Source organism: Leiobunum rupestre, chromosome 11, assembly GCF_980474605.1.
Source record: "Leiobunum rupestre chromosome 11, qqLeiRupe1.1.hap1, whole genome shotgun sequence".
Taxonomy (NCBI): Eukaryota; Metazoa; Arthropoda; class Arachnida; order Opiliones; family Sclerosomatidae; genus Leiobunum; species Leiobunum rupestre.
The window spans coordinates 53,157,250-53,169,672 of record NC_143394.1 but is presented as its reverse complement, the minus strand read 5'-3'; the positions used below and the strand labels follow the sequence as shown (position 1 = coordinate 53,169,672).

The following is a 12,423-nucleotide window of genomic DNA, read 5'->3' as shown; positions in this document are numbered from 1 at the left end:
GCAGACAGCAGGACGCAAAAATAAAATTTTGACGTTCTGCTATCTGCTTAATCCGGGTTTTTCAAACAAAATGGACAGTTCACCCAAGGCTTCCACTTGTCAGTCTGGTCAAATTTCAAATATTTCTGGGTATGTTTAAATAAAATTTGTTTTATAATTAATATACTGATATATTTTATATCTAGGTTAATTGGGTCTCCTTTGAGAGTAATTCAAGATTACGACATAAATTGTCAACCCAAAGGACCATGGACAAAACTTTTAAGAGATTTTCCACTCTCCTTTTCAGAAAGAGATATTAATTTTTATCAAGGGCAAACTAAAGCGGAAAAACATAATAAATCGGGGTATCAAATGTATAAAAGTAATAAGGCAGGAAATGTTTTGTTTCATTATGGAGAGTCTTTAATATCAATTAAAGCTGATGTAGAAGCATCATTTACTTTAAAAAAAAATACAAAGTATTTATCAAATTAAACTATCTTGGAAAAATTTTAGTTGGCAACTGTGAATGTGTAGCTGGAAATGAGGGTAGATGTAAGCATATTGTTGCTGTACTATGGTTTTTGATTGATAATGTTAGGATGGGTAACACCTATCTAATTAATGATGTTTCCTGTATTGAAAAAGAGCGTGGATGGGGTGTCCCACACCTGACACCAGCTGATAAGGTCAACTTAAATTTTGATGAATTGACATTTGTCAAACATAGACCAGGGAAATCTGATGAAAGGCAGAGAAGTATAATCTCAAAGCGCCGGGAAAAATTTCAACTATCAAATACTATTGTTTCACAATCAGCTTTAATAAATCTCTACGAAACATCAAATAATCTTTCAAAATCAAGTTTTTTTAAAGATTTATTATCAGATTGCAATTTTCAACCAGTAATGCCAACTTCAAATTCTGCAATAAGAATAGAAGATTCTGAAAAAATAGTTCAAAGCTGTTTAGAAAATATAATACCTCCAAATTTGCCAGTTAAATTATGCGATCTTAAATTGGATGAAAGTTTTAAAACCAAACTACCTGTGATATTTATTTTAACTATGGAAGAAGCTTGGGCCTTAGAAGAGAGAACAAGAACCCAATCAGAATGCCTTGAGTGGAAAGCTGAAAGAAAATTAAGGATAACAGCTTCACAGTTCAAGGAGATCATTCAAAGGAGAAAGGAAGTGAATGAAGGCTTTGTTAAAAGATTGAAGAGTGAGAAAACTGTAGCAACTAAGTTTATGAAGGATGGACTAAGTTGTGAAAATGAAGCTGTGGCTCAGTACCTTGAGATTCAGAATGCTGTGAAACATGTCTACCCAGTAGGATTTTGCGTAAATCCAGAACTACCTTTTCTGGGATCTAGCCCTGACCGTCTAGTATACGATACAAGTATCCAAGAATGGGGTCTTTTAGAAATAAAGACTTTGGCAAAGGGCAGAGATTTGAAATTTACTCTTGAGGAATGTTTTGAAAAACTCAAACCTGATTATTTAAAAAAACAAGATGGAAAATTTATTCAAAGGGGCAACTTGCAATTACTCAGCTTAAATGGTGCGATTTCTTTGTTTTCATTGGTGAAGGTTACATTTTAGAAAGAATAGAATTTGAATCAGAGTTATGGGCAAACAACTGTCAACCAAAATTAACAGAGTTTTATTTTAAACATTATATAAATTAGAAAAATACATTTTAAACCACACTGTGATACCTTTTAAACTAGTTATATATCAAATGATTTAAAAATTTAATATCATATGAATAATCTACCACACACATTAATTATTGTTACTGGTCCATATTATACAATTATTATTTACTATAACTAGTCCACACTATATATAACCCAACCACCTGTAATGGCATTTAAGGTCGCGGGCTGATGGTAGTGCCTAGCTAAAAATTATTTTTATTATAACCAGTTCCTACTATATTTACATATTTACTATAACCAGTTCCTACTATATTTACATATTATAACCAGTTCCTACTATATTTACATATTTTTTATAATCAGTTCCTACTATATTTACATATTTATTATAACCAGTTCCTACTATATTTACATGTTTATTATAACCAGTTCCTACTATATTTACATATTTCTTATATCCAGTTCCTACTATATTTACATATTTCTTATATCCAGTTCCTACTCTATTTACAAATTTATTATAAAGAGTTCTTACTATATTTACATATTTATTATAACCAGTTCTTACTATATTTACATATTTGTTATATCCAGTACACTCTACAAAAGTCTACATAGACTTTATTTGAGCAATTCAGTAAAAGAAAATGTACTCAAGTTCCTTTACCGCAGTGTTTTGAATAAAAAAATATTTATCTGTGCAACATTTCAATGTTTTTTTTTTTAATATAACTTCAAAGAAATTGTATGATTTTTATTTTTAACATTTACCTATCTAGCAAGGGATCACGAGAGAAATTGCATAAATAACAACAAATTTTCCATATTTTGTTCATTTTATCACTCATAGAGTTACGGAATGTATATTGTAAAATCCGAAAGGTTTTGATTTCACGTATTGCACGCTCTACGTGTATTCTTACACTTGCAATTTCTCTAGTCATGTTTTCTTCTTCTACACTTAATTGTTTTTTTTTTCATGCAGAAATGGTGGAATATTTAAAGTTATTCCTCTCTCATTTAACTCTTCTTTAATTAAAAACCCACGATCTGCCATTACGGAATCCCCTTTTTCCAGCATATGAATCACACCACTTTGTACGGTGATTACTTTATCCGAAAGCCTTTCAGGTGCCAAGTCAGAAACAAAAGAAATCCAACAATTGGGTGCAATACCTATAAGGCCCTTCGCTGTATTATGAGACTTGTATGTTGAGTAAGTTTGACTCTGCACTCTGAAATCTGATGGAGTTTCAATAAAAATTTCAGAACAATCTAAGATAATTCTGGTTGTTGGATAAACATTTTTGAAAGAATGGGGCATGTGTTTGTTAACTGTAAGATAAAATCTATCCAGAAAGACCAAATACTGCTTATTGTAGCCTCTGAAACTCCAGAGGCAATGTCGGCTTCCAAAAGACCAACTCTTAGGCTGCTTAAAACTAGAAATAGTTGGTTCATTGGAGTAACCAACGGCTTTTGTTTTTTATCAGTTTTTCTTGACTTGTCCAACTTAGTCACTCTTGTCCAAGCTTCTTCATAGCCTTCAAAGGCAAACTCGTAAAATGCCAAGAATATCTCCTTGCTGTCAAAACCCGTGTAAAAATGTAGGGCACTTTCATTTCCCAAAATAGCTTCAATTTTAAACTCAGGTGTTTTCTTAGAACATTCCAATTGGTTTTGTAAGTCCATCTGTATAACTTTACAACTCTTTTCATGGAGTGCAGTTTCTAATTCTTTAATATTTTTTCTAAGTCCTCATTTTTCTGTTTACAAATTTTCAGTTCTTCTAGTAATTTCTCAATTAATAAGTTCTTTTCCAAATCTGATTTGATTAAATCTTCAGTTCGTTCTGATTCTGTATATGAGTATATATGATCTAAAACAGAATAAAATTATGTACCCGCCATTTACATTTCAAAGGCATAAGATCCAGGAGGAGCAGTTGATGGGGGGGGGGGAATTGCCCCCAACGTTTATACAAGGAGGAGTAATTTATTTAATTGATCCTCCAACGTTTTTAGTTTAGAATAAATATTTCATTTGTAATTGAAATGAAATAAATTCTACCTTATTTTAGTGTAAAATTTATAAATTTAACGAACAACAAAAATAAATTTTGGTTGTTTTTACTAGGGGTGTGCCAAATATTAGGTACTACCAAATTATTTGGACCAAATACCAAATCAAATAACCAGTTTGCCAAATCAAAGTGCTTAAAACTATTTGTCAAATATTTGAATTCTTGACCAAATAATTTGATATTTGAAATGAAACGATAAAATGTATTTAATAATATCAAATAGTTTGGTATTTGGTCAAATAGTTCCAAACTCAAATAATTTGGGGTCTTCAAATAGTATTTGTTGATTTCAAATATTTTATTAATTTCTCAAATGATCAATTAACAGCTAGAAGTTGTCTGGGTTTCCCCGCCAAAAATTTTAAAGCTGGCGCGCTTTTGCCATTGGCAAAAATTGAAAATGGAAAAATGAAAGCAAAAATTAAGCTAAAACTTAAAGCAAGAATCAATATAAGCTGGAATAGTGTAAAAGAAACTTGGTCTGAGGTATCTTTACTACTATAATACTATTTAGTTACTAGTTAGATTTATTAAGTATTTAAATTTATTTATGTTAAACCTCCAAACCCGCATTAATAATGCTGGTTTAAATGGTTTCATTTTAAAAGTTCAAGATTAAGACGGATTAAACTTTCAACTTTAACAAGTTCCACTAATGGTAAGAAACCACTTAAAATTATATTTCTTTTAAACTTAATTGTCGCTTAATACTTATAAATACTTATACTGATTAGTACTTAGTATTAAGTTTTTACTCTTGTTAAATTACTAGTGTTTTGTTTACTATTTTTAACCTGTAAAAAGTTTCCGTTCAATTTTTCCCTTCAATAATTTAGTAATTTGCAAACCAAATATGCATATTATTTGACAACCAAATAGTTAAATTATTTGACAGTATTTGAAAACCAAATAAATATTTGATATTTGAATACGGTATGGTATTTGATCAAATATTTTTAACCAAATACTATTTGACCAAATTATTTGACTTTTCATATATTTGATTTGGTATTTGATGATCTTGAAAAAATATTTGATATTTGATTTGGTCTCCAAAAAAGGTATTTGCACGCCCCTAGTTTTTACCAATTTAGTTGATCTCAGCTCTCAAGTAACGATATAACATAACACACTAAGAGGCCCTGACCATTGCCTCGTGCCCTTTGATGTACACTACCTTTTAAATGATCGCAATCACTCACTGAAGAGGTATTTTCACCAATAGAAACATCTTTACTATCTTTTTTTTCTTCATTTTGTTTATAGGAAGTTCAACTGTTACTTCAGCCCCCATTGAAAAGTCAAGCTCCGTAGGGTGGAGGTTGTCTACTATATCTGGACTTTGGTTTAAACCAGAATCAAACAACTTTCCTTTAACCAAATGAATATTTATTAGTATGTGAAGTATAGCCAAAGAAGTCTTTACTTTTTGGTCCGCTCTTTTTTTGGATATATGTTTTGTGGGGGTGTTCAATGGTGGCTCATCCGTGTATGTTTTCCAGGGAAAATATTTAGGAACTTTATCCAAACGTGTTTAATTCCATTTAGGTTGAAGTGAGCTCCACAAATTCTACTTGATAGTGATGGAGTCCACAAGCTATACTTCCCATATGAGCCTTGACGGTTGATACGAGTTACCCATAATTTTATATAGTTTCTTATCTTTTGGGAAAGTATGAAAGCTAGTGTAGGTAGTTATCCTTCAATTGTTTGTACAACCAGGGACGCAACAAGATTTTCCACCAGATATTTTCAATTTATTTCTAAATCTTATTAAAAATATAAAGGGCTTTAAGTAATACTAACCAATAACCATGTCTTTGAAATAAAAATAATACAGTGACCCAGCATTTACATTTTGGCTAAATGTAATAATAGCTCCTGCAGGTATTTTACTTACCCAGAAATATTTGAAATTTCACCAGACTGACTTGTGGAAGCCTTGGAGGAACTGTCCATTTTGTTTAAATAAGGTGGGTTAAGCACAAATTAATATCACTTTCTGAAAAGGAGAGTGGAAAATCTTTTAATAGTTCGGTCTTGCCACTTATGTTTTGTCCATGGTCCTTTGGGTTAACATAATCTTGAAGTACTCTCAAAAGTGACCCAATTAATTATAAAACAAATTTTATTTAAACATACCCAGAAATATTTGAAATTTCACCAGACTGACAAGTGGAAGCCTTGGGTGAACCGTCTATTTTGTTTGAAAAACGCGGGTTAAGCAGATAGCAGAACGTCAAAATTTTATTCTTGCGTTCTGCTGTCTGCTTTGAAAATTACCGCCTACTCCGTCGAGGCTTAAGTAACATCGCCAACTCACCCTATTTTCATAGAATTTATTAGATGAAAATTGTTTATTCACTTACTTAAAAATGATAATGGTTCGTTTTCCGAACATTTCTGAAGCCGTTGAACTAGTTTTCCCTATTTATTAACAATTTTTAACTCATTGTTAAAACTTTACTAAAACATGCATAACGCTATGAGAAAAACGTTTAATTGGATAATATTTACCTTTGGGAGAACGCAAAGCGCCGCCACTAGAGGTCTCTATCTTAGGCAAGATTGTCAATTGGCTATTGTCTGGAAAAATACCCACAATACAAGAACTTAAATTCCCATATAAATGAACAAGTTAATTCAAGCCTACAACGAATTAAAAATTAATTATCATATATGACCGAAACCAATTTTATGTCCCACTCTAAGTTGTATATGTGGATGATCAATGCAGATAAGAAAAAGAAACAAAAAAATTCTTAAAGGGAGTATATAAAAATTTATAAATTGGGGGTAGTAAGATATATTTCATTGCGTTAGTAGCAAAAAAAGGAAATTAGGTTGTCCACAATAAAACTACGTATTCCCTTTAAGAAAATATATTTTTGTTAAAGCCTCTTGGCTCTTAAGTGATTTAATGTAACATAGGCTAAAGGCGCTAAAGTGGGGTTTTTATGTATCGTATAGCCTCGTGACTCAAAGTGATTTTTGAAATTAACTTTTCAATGCCACATTACTGGTTTTACGACCTGAAATTTTTCTAAAAATTAAATTCAACAAAAATGTAAGCACACAGGTAGGTTTTACTATTATTGTAAAACTACATTGGAAAGCTTCGAAGATTTATTGTAATTATGTTTTGTTAAACTCAAATAGCCATTTCTGTATTATTTAAAATCTTTTATTTAACATTTAATTTTAACATGGATCAAGTTTTCTGTTTATGATTAACAAACATGTTCAACAGGTTGTGCAGAAGCTGTAAAATCAAAAGCAGCAAAATATCTAAAAGTGTGTCAGCATGAATGTTGTTTAATGAGAGCTAGCTTGTCGCGAAGTAAAATGAGAAGGGAGAGAGTGAGCGAAAACTACGCCATCAAAATTCAATACCTACCGCGCTAACATGTGTGGGGCTTTGGAATGTACCTAGCTTCTCTGCATTTTAGAAACCTAATTTCTACGAGGGTAAAAACCAATAGAGAGGAGATATGTTAGAAACAAGGTTACATAAGATATTTTTGCAGGCATGAAAATAGAAGTTATTAAATACGCTACTTTTGTTAAAATTATATGTTTATCCATATTAGTAATTTTTATCTCTAGTCTGAGTAATTGGCATGCATTTAATTGGTCCCTTAATTTAGAATAGGTCCCTTATTGGTTTTGACCCTTTTTCTTAAAAAACTCAATTTATTGAATATTACCCTTTTTGTTTTATTAAACATTACCTAAAAAAGCACTTTAAGTTTATTAAGGATTAAAATTCATTCCATTAATTGGAAAATAACTTCATTAATAAGGCCAAATTAAAAAAACCATACTATAAGGTACTTACTGAACAAAATACACTTTCTGCCTGTAAAATAATAAAAGATAGGATAATTTTAATAATATTATAACTAGTTGACTTTTAGTGCAAAAGGCAAAATAAAACTACTCTCTCTCTCGCATTCTATTAAAAGCAATTCTATTGTTCTAGCTTCCCAAATTCAGAAAAAAATAAAATTTGTGGTAGTTTTTTAAAAAAGGGTCAAATTCACCGAGGGTCTTTTTAGACCTTTTTTAATAGTAAAACTATTATAAAATATAAGGCACAATAATTTTACACCATATTCAATGTAAAATGAGATTGATTTAATATTTATCACTTTGGACACTTTTGAAGAAAAACAAATTACTGTGTTATTTATCGTTTTGGCTTATTTTACTGCTGCCGCAAAGGGTCTATATAAAATTTATCTATGGTTTTTTTTTTCAGTTCTTATTTCTAAGATAATATTTTGAACTGTTAATTCAAATAATAGTGAACATAATTAAAACAAGCAATAAATTAAAGCAATATATAAAAAAATTTCAATTTTATTTCTTTTTTTTTCAATTGTAAATTTACAGCATTAAATTTTTTAAATTAAACTTAGTAACGCTTCTCTCATGAACTCCACTTGCCACAGAATTTAGAACAAGTTGAAGACAGCTGCACAACTTTTATAGTTATCCAGGTGACCTAAAGATGTAATGAGTTGAGTATATGAACTGTTGTTTTAAATCAAGAAAACTTTTGGACGATAATAATAACCCATGTAACGGGGTTTTACAAACCTTTTGGTTGCTGGATTATCAATAAAAACCTATTCAAATGTAAGACTGCTAAATAAACAACCAACACATTTTTAAATTGCATGCTGTTTGCAGTCTTACAGTTGGCAAATATTGAGCCCAGCACCGTAACCAGGTTTTGAATTCAGAGTGGGCACGCAATGAAAAAAAAATGTACATAGAACCATACGGTTCAGGGTGGGACCGCCCCCCCCTGGTTGAGCCACCCAAACATTTGATGCTAGTTTATCAACTCTCATGTACAACATTGGCCTGTCAGTAGGATGTACCAGCATCTTTGCCAGTTTTCCATGTACAGGTAGAAAGGGGGTCGGCACCGGAAGTCCCCGCTTCCTTCCCCCTTCCGGCAGGTGGCGCGGGGGGTCGACTTGGTTAAAATTTTAACTGATAAAACGAAAGAGCTGACCGATTTAAAACTCCTAGAAAACGGAATATCTCTCGTGACGACCAAAGATCACGAAGACCACGTCCCGGCTTATCGTAAAGGTTCCCCAACTGTGGGCATTTTCGTCGCCTCTTATGGGCGTATTAAATTATTTAATCTTATGGCTAAAATAGGGCCTAATTTGGCCTATGGCGATACGGACAGTTGTATTCTGATACACGATAAGAAATTAGATTTAACTTTATCAAGCAGCTTACTCTATCTTGTTCGAATCGGGCAAAATTTTAACCAAGATAAAAGGCGTCACTCTTACTAAAAAAAATCAGACCATCTTAAACTTTGACACGATAAAGCAGTTGGCGCTCGAGAACCGCGAATTAAAATACCGAGTCGAGATTCCCTTTAACGTGAAAAACAAAAAACCGGGCACTTGTATCTCAGACAAGCCGAAAAACTCGTGGGATTTACGTCGACGAAACGTATATTTTTCAAAGACGGTACTTCTATTCCCTACGGATATTCATGTCCCTCACACGCCCAAAATTTCAAACCACCTGTACCCTTCTTTTGGCTGGCCCCAGTAAGTCGGGAAAAAGTCACTGGACGTTTAATCTCCTGAAAAATAAAAATTTAATGTTCGACAATCCACCTCAAAAAAATTTATAATGCTACAATCTTTGGAACCATCAATTTGACGAATTAAAAACCCTCGCCCCCGAAATTGAATTCCATAAAGGGCTCTTAAGCGAAAAACCCGAAGATATGTTTGACAAAAGACAAAACAACCTCTTGGTGCTAGACGACCTTTCGAGCGAGTGCTTAGACAACGCGCTGGTATCTGAACTTTTTCGCGTGTGTTCGCATCATCTGAATCTGAGTATTGTATTCTTATGCCAGAACGTCTTTGGTCAGGGCAGATTTTCGCGCGACATTTCGCTTAACTCCTCATTTATAGTCCTGTTCCGAAGCCCCCGTGATCCATCACAAATAATTTTCTGAGCAACGTTTATAATTACGTAACGTCGGATAAGCCCTATTCTAACGTGGTTGTTGACCTGCAACAAAAAACTCCCGAATTTCTAAAAGTTAGAACGCAATGCCTCATGGAAGAAGGACCGATGCTAGTATTTACCGAAAATTAGCTTTTTTGTTTTATGTATGTATCATTTTTGGTAGAGTGTTTATTCGAATTTTACGTCATTCTGTAAAATGCCTTTGCCCAGGTCAATTATAGAAAGCCGCCCGTATCTTACTTTATTGAAAAAGGCTTCCCCAAATCAAAGACGATGTTTACTTAAGAACGCCACGCGAGATCAGGTTGGCTCAAAAGCGAATATCTATCACAATATTTGCCGCGGAGCTTTCCCGTTGGCGAGAATAAACGACGGCAATTGCAACGATATAAAAAATCTATTAGAAAACTAGGTCCAAGAGATCTCAGTGATCGTTATCGACGAAGAATTCTAGTCTCGCAAACGGGCGGTTTTTGGGGGGCGATTCTCGATTCGCTCATCCCGCCAATCTTGGGTCGTATAATTAATCCGGCGCGATGAAGAAATTTGTCTTGCTACCCGCGGATAGCTATTTATCCGATACCGAAAAATTGCTAAATTTAATACAAGAACACATGAATAGTATTTTTAACAAATCCGTTCGAGACGGTAGTGAAGAACAAAAACTACGAGAATATCTGGCAATGTTGGCGCGGTATCTCAGAATTTAAGACTACGACGGCGCTCCAGCCGTTCAAATAAAACCGCCCCCTTTACCTCCTTCTTCGAGTACGTTAGCGCCGACACAGTTTCCACACGGTGCGATCTACCAGCCTCCCGCTGTACCTAATGTTTCATTCGGTAACTCGCCGCTCGCCTCGCCAAGTGTTTTTCGCCTCCCCAAACGCCAAATCAGCTCCATCAACTATTCGCCGCGCCGCCCGTACAACAGGTGCAAAAGAGCCGTACAGCAACCTCTCCGCCAACCGGAAATGGCTATTAACAGCCCCTCCCACCATCACCGATAAATCCTGGAATTTCTACACCATGGCAGAGTGTCTCCGGCATTTCGGGGTTGGACGAAAGTCAATCGCCCGATTACGCCCATAAAACTTTAATTGCAGCCCCACCGCATCTCGGGACGTCACGAAATATTCCATTCAAGCCTGACTTTGCGAGTACTCCAGGCTACCAAAAGTGGAAATGGAGGAACGGCGCTAGCAACGTTTTCACTTCGCCCGCTCGAGCTGAGCTACGTAAATCTCGAAGCGAAACGAGTCTAGAATATAGCACGCCATCTTTCTAAGACAGCAGTTACAAGCCCTCGGAATCCACCCTTCGTAATACGACGGAACCTGTTTCCTTGCCTTTCGTAGGACCGCTCTTGACAAGAAAGGAATTGCCAACCCGCCAAGATCGCAAAGAAAGACGCCGGGCGTATTCTAAAGATCGTGAAATTAACGATTGGGAAATTAATGTAAAACCATGTTTATTAAACACTATTGATTACAAAATCTGTTTTCGTGATTAAATAAATGTACTTCGTTCATATATATTTCATTATTATACATTTTTAAAATTTTTTTAAAGCTTAATCCAGCAGACCTATTTAACAGAAACGAAGCGACGTGCAAACCGCAAGTTTCTTGGTTCATATCTTGAATTATATTTTTATTATAAAACCATTTCTGTGCTAAATGATCCAATTTAAAACCGTAGACATCAAAATGTTGACCGAAAGAACAAAAAAAAATCTCGCACGCGTTGTCCTTTCCTATTTTTAGCACTGACGAAGATTCCTATCCAATGGCTTCCCGGCATGGATGAGTCTTGTACATTGGCCACCAAACAAAAGGGCTTTTTTCGGACAATCCCGAGGTAAAGTATCTTTAAAAAATGTGCCCAGAAAAAAAGGTTTGGTTCTCGGGTCGAATTTTAAAAACGCGTCCAATTGAAAAGTATTCATGGCAAAACCCTTTGAATTTCTTCGGGGTGAAATGACCCCAATATTTTCTCGTTATTCTTGTCCTTGATATGGTAGAGTGGGCGGGGTTTATTTATTACCTTCGAAATGGTAAAAACCTCTTTACTCCAATATCCTCTAAATCCCTTACGAAATACTTTGCTGGTTTTTGATATGCGCACGTGATCGCCAATCTTGAACTTGGGTTCCTCTCGTTTCGCTTTCTTTCCAAATAATTTTTGCCAAACAAGATGCTCATTGACAAGGTTACTTCGCTAGGTCTAAACCCGGTCGTGCGATGTACGCTGTCGTTATAGGACTTTACAATTTTTGGTAGTTCTTTTATAAATTTTTTTCCTTTACTTTTGGTAAGAAATCTGTAAATTTTATTTTTAAGCGTCCTATTCACTCTCTCGCATACGCTGCTTTTTTATCGCCGTAACAAACGAAATGCTTAATCCCCTGGTCCTTGAAATAGCGTTGCACGGTTCGATTTAAAAATTCAGAGCCTTGATCAGTATTAATTTTCAAAGGCTTACGTTGTTTGTGGATTTTTTTGAAAGCCGCTAAGATATCGTTCGCTCTCTTGTTTTTCACGGGAATAGCGAATAAATATCGAGACAGAATATCGATATTAGTAAGAATATAATTAATTTTTTTTTAATTCGTTTAACTCGATTAAATCAGCCTGGTGTTCTTCGTTCAAGCTCGTGGCATAAGTCCTATTTCTAGGAA

The 12,423-nt window shown here is 34.2% G+C and overlaps 1 pseudogene; it reads right to left on the bottom strand.

The window, feature by feature from the left end:
- Positions 1–2,412: 2,412 nt before the first annotated feature.
- On the bottom strand, positions 2,413–2,969 carry LOC149923297 (uncharacterized; annotated as a pseudogene).
- Positions 2,970–12,423: the final 9,454 nt, after the last annotated feature.